Here is a 4,513-nt window from a genome sequence, read left to right on the forward strand (position 1 = left end):
GAGCCTTGCAAGCTGAAGAACACCATCCCAACCGTGAAACACGGGGGTGGCAGCATCATGTTGGGGGGGTGCTTTGCTGCAGGAGGGACTGGTGCACTTCACAAAATAGATGGCATCATGAGGAGGAAAATTATGTGGATATATTAAAGCAACATCTCAAGACATCAGTCAGGAAGTTAAAGCTTGGTCGCAAATGTGTCTTCCAAATAGACAATGACCCCAAGCATACTTCCAAAGTTGTGGCAAAATGGCTTAAGGACAACAAAGTCAAGGTATTGGAGTGGCCACAAAGCCCTGACCTCAACCCTATAGAAAATGTGTGGGCAGAACTGAAAAAGCGTGTGCGAGCAAGGAGGCCTACAAACCTGACTCAGTTACACCAGCTCTGTCAGGAGGAATGGACCAGACTTCACCCAACATATTGTGGGAAGCTTGTGGAAGGCTACCCGAAACATTTGACCCAAGTTAAACAATTTAAAGGCAATGCTACCAAATACTAATTGAGTGTATGTACACTTCTGATCCACTGGGAATGTGATGAAAGAAATAAAAGCTGAAATAAATCCTTCTCTCTACTATTATTCTGACATTTCACATTCTTAAAATAAAGTGGTGATCCTAACTGACTTAAGACAGGGAATTTTTCCTAGGATTAAATGTCAGGAATTGTGAAAACTGAGTTTAAATGTATTTGGCTAAGGTGTATGTAAACTTCCGACTTCAACTGTACACTATACAGGCTAATTGGGCATGGATGTAGACAGTACGTTGTCAGTATGAATGGCCAGTCAGATACACTACATGGCCAAAAGTATGTGGACACCCCTTCAAATGAGTGGATTTAGCTATTTCAGCCACACCCGTTACTGACAGGGGTATAAAATCGAGCACACAGTCATACAATCTACATAGACAAACATTGGCAGTAGAATGGCCTGTACTGAAGAGCTCAGTGACTTACAATGTGGCACTGTCACCCTTTCTTTACCATTCGGCCATCAGATTTGCCACCAATGCTCCTTATAGGACACATCACTGCACGGTCATCTCTGTATACCTGTCGCAAGACCCCCTGGTTGATGCTTATTTATAAAACCCTCTTAGGCCTCACTCCCCCCTATCTGAGATATCTACTGCAGCCCTCATCCAGTCACATTCTGTTAAAGGTCCCCAAAGCACACACATCCCTGTGTCGCTCCTCTTTTCAGTTCACTGCAGCTAGCGACTGGAACGAGCTGCTACAAACACTGAAACTGTACAATTTTATCTCAATCTCTTCATTCAAATACTCAATCATGGACACTCTTACTGACATATGTGGCTGCTTTGAGTGATGTATTGTTGTCTCTACCTTCTTGCCCTTTGTACTGTTGTCTAAGCCCAATAATGTTTGTACCATGTTTTGTGCTGCTACCATGTTGTGCTGCTACCATGTTGTTGTCATGTTGTTGCTACCATGCTGTGTTGTCATGTGTTGCTGCCTTGCTATGTTGTTGTCTTAGGTCTCTCTTTATGTAGTGTTGTCTCTCTTGTTGTGATGTGTGTTTGTCCTATATTTATATACACTACCGTTCAAAAGTTTGGGGTCACCTAGCGAGGTCCATACAGAAATGATTTGTAGAGATCGGTGTGAAAGAACTTGACTAGCACAGACTAGCACAGAACTTGACTGCACAGAGCCCTGACCTCAACCCCATCAAACACCTTTGAAATGAATTGGAACACCAACTGCGAGCCAGGTCTAATCACCCAATATCAGTGCCCGACCTCACTACTGCTCTTGTGGCTGAATGGAAGCAAGCAATGTTCCAACATCTTGTGGAAAGCCTTCCCAGAAGAGTGGAGGCTGTTATAGCAGCAAAGGGGGGACCAACTCCATATTAATGCCCATGACTTTGGAATGAGATGTATGACAAGCAGATGTCCACATACTCTCTCTCTCACACACACACTTTGGAATGAGATGTATGACAAGCAGATGTCCACATACTCTCACACACACACACACACACACACACACACACACACACACACAGAGAGAGAGAGAGAGAGAGAGACAGAGCCATACTGTCTGTAAGAGAAGGATCAAAGACTCACAATTTCTTAATTCTAGATACAGAAGCATCTGAAGCAATGTAACCAGCAGACTGCAGGTGTGTAAAGCTGTGTGGCTTATAGGTGTGTTCGACAACAAAGATATGTGGACTTATCTCTGGGATGCTGGTATTAAATATTCCATGATGCTGAGGGGGAAAACACTCTAGGAATAATGATTATACCTCAAAGCCCAGGACAAATGAAAAGTTCCAACTACTACTGTCACGCCCTGACCATAGAGAGCCTTTCTATTTCTCTATTTGGTCAGGTCAGGGTGTGATTTGGGTGGGCAATCTAGTTTTCTTATTTCTTTGTTTGGCCGGGTATGGTCCCCAATCAGAGGCAGCTGTCTATCGTTGTCTCTGATTGGGGATCTTACTTAGGCAGCCCTTTTCCCACCTGTGATTGTGGGATCTATCTATGTGTAGTTGCCTGCGAGCACTACGTAGCTTCACGTTTCGGATTTTTGGTGCTTTATTGTTTTCTGTGTATTTCACTTCTCAAAATAAAGATGATGGAACCATACCACGCTGCACTTTGGTCCGACAATTCTTATATCGAGCGTGACAACTACAGGCCGTAATGAGCATTTTCAAAACAACACAGTCAACAACAACAACATATATACAAAACAGCGATGTTGAGGTCTTTCAAAAGTAGAATATGCAAATAATATGCAAATAAGAAAATAATGTCATTGTATTCCACTCAACTAATTACTCTTTTTTTTACGGTTATTTTTAAATGAAATTTTTTCCACAATTTGTTTGTATAATTTTTCCATGGTAGATATTCAAGCATATTTAAATTTCATACATTGCCAATATATATATCCCTTTCCCACCCCCTCCATACTCCCCTTCCCACCCTCTCAAATTATTATATGTCCTTATTTCTATTTAGAGTACATTTAATTTAGAGTACAGTTAAAATACATGAACTATATTTTCATTTACAGATCTCTTAACAATTTCACTCTTACTTCCCTTCTCTTAAATCCCTCAAGAAACTGATACTGAATTCTTCTGGTCACCTTGTTTCCATACCTATCTAGTGGGTGGAGCCTTTGAAAATGTCCACACATTCACTACCATTCAAAAGTTTGGGGTCACTTAGAAATGTCCTTGTTTTTGAAAGAAAAGCAAAAAGAAATTGTCCATTAAAATAACATCAAATTGATCAGAAATACAGTGTAGACATTGTTAATGTTGTAAATGACTATTGTAGCTGGAGACAGCTGATTTTCTATGGAATATGTACATAGGTGTAAAGAGGCCCATTATCAGCAACCATCACTCCTGTGTTCCAATGGCACGTTGTGTTAGCTAATCCAAGTTTATCATTTTAATTGATTATTAGAAATCCCTTTTGCAATTATGTTAGCACAGCTGAAAACTGTTGAGCTGATTAAATAAGCAATACAACTGGCCTTCTTCAGACTAGTTGAGTATCTGGAGCATCAGCGTTTGTGGGTTCGATTACAGGCTCAAAATGGCCAGAAACAAAGACCTTTCTTCTGAAACTCGTTAGTCTATTTTTGTTCTGAAAAATGAAGGCTATTCCATGCAAGAAATTGCCAAGAAACTGCAGCTCTCGTACAACGCTGTGTACTACTGCCTTCACAGAACAGCGCAAACTGGCTCTAACCAGAATAGAAAGAGGAGTGGGAGGCCGTGGTGCACAACTGAGGAAGAGGACAAGTACATTAGAGTGTCTAGTTTGAGAAACATACACCTCACAAGTCTTCAACTGGCAGCTTCATTAAATAGTACCCACAAAACACAAGTCTCAACGTCAACAGTGAAGAGGCGACCCCGGGATGCTGGCCTTCTAGGCAGAGTTGCAAAGAAAAAGACATCTCAGACTGGCCAATAAAAATAAAAGAATAAGATAGACAAAAGAACACAGACACTGGACAGAGGAACTCTGCCTAGAAGGCCAGCATCCCGGAGTCGCCTCTTTAATCAGAACATCAGTTTTCAGCTGTGCTAGCATAATTACAAAAGGGTTTTCTAATGATCAATTAGCCTTTTAAAATGATAACTTGGATTAGCTAACACAATGTGCCATTGGAACACAGGAGTGGTGGTTGCTGATAATGGGCCTCTTTACACCTATGTAGATATTCCATTAAAAATCTGCTGTTTCCAGCTGCAATAGTCATTTACAACATTAACAATGTCTACACTGTATTTCTGATCAATTTGATGTTATTTTATCGGACAAAAAAAATGTGCTTTTCTTTCAAAAACAAGGACATTTCTAAGTGACCCCAAACTTTTGAACGGTAGTGTAGGTGGGCGTGGCTCTATAATACTAACAGATATATTGGAATTTAAGGTAATGGCATCAGGCACCTTGAGTAGCCTATTTTTTTCAGACATCTTAAGCTCATGAAAATAACAGAATATTTTAC

Source organism: Salmo trutta, chromosome 32 (genome assembly GCF_901001165.1).
Source record: "Salmo trutta chromosome 32, fSalTru1.1, whole genome shotgun sequence".
NCBI classification, from domain to species: Eukaryota; Metazoa; Chordata; class Actinopteri; order Salmoniformes; family Salmonidae; genus Salmo; species Salmo trutta.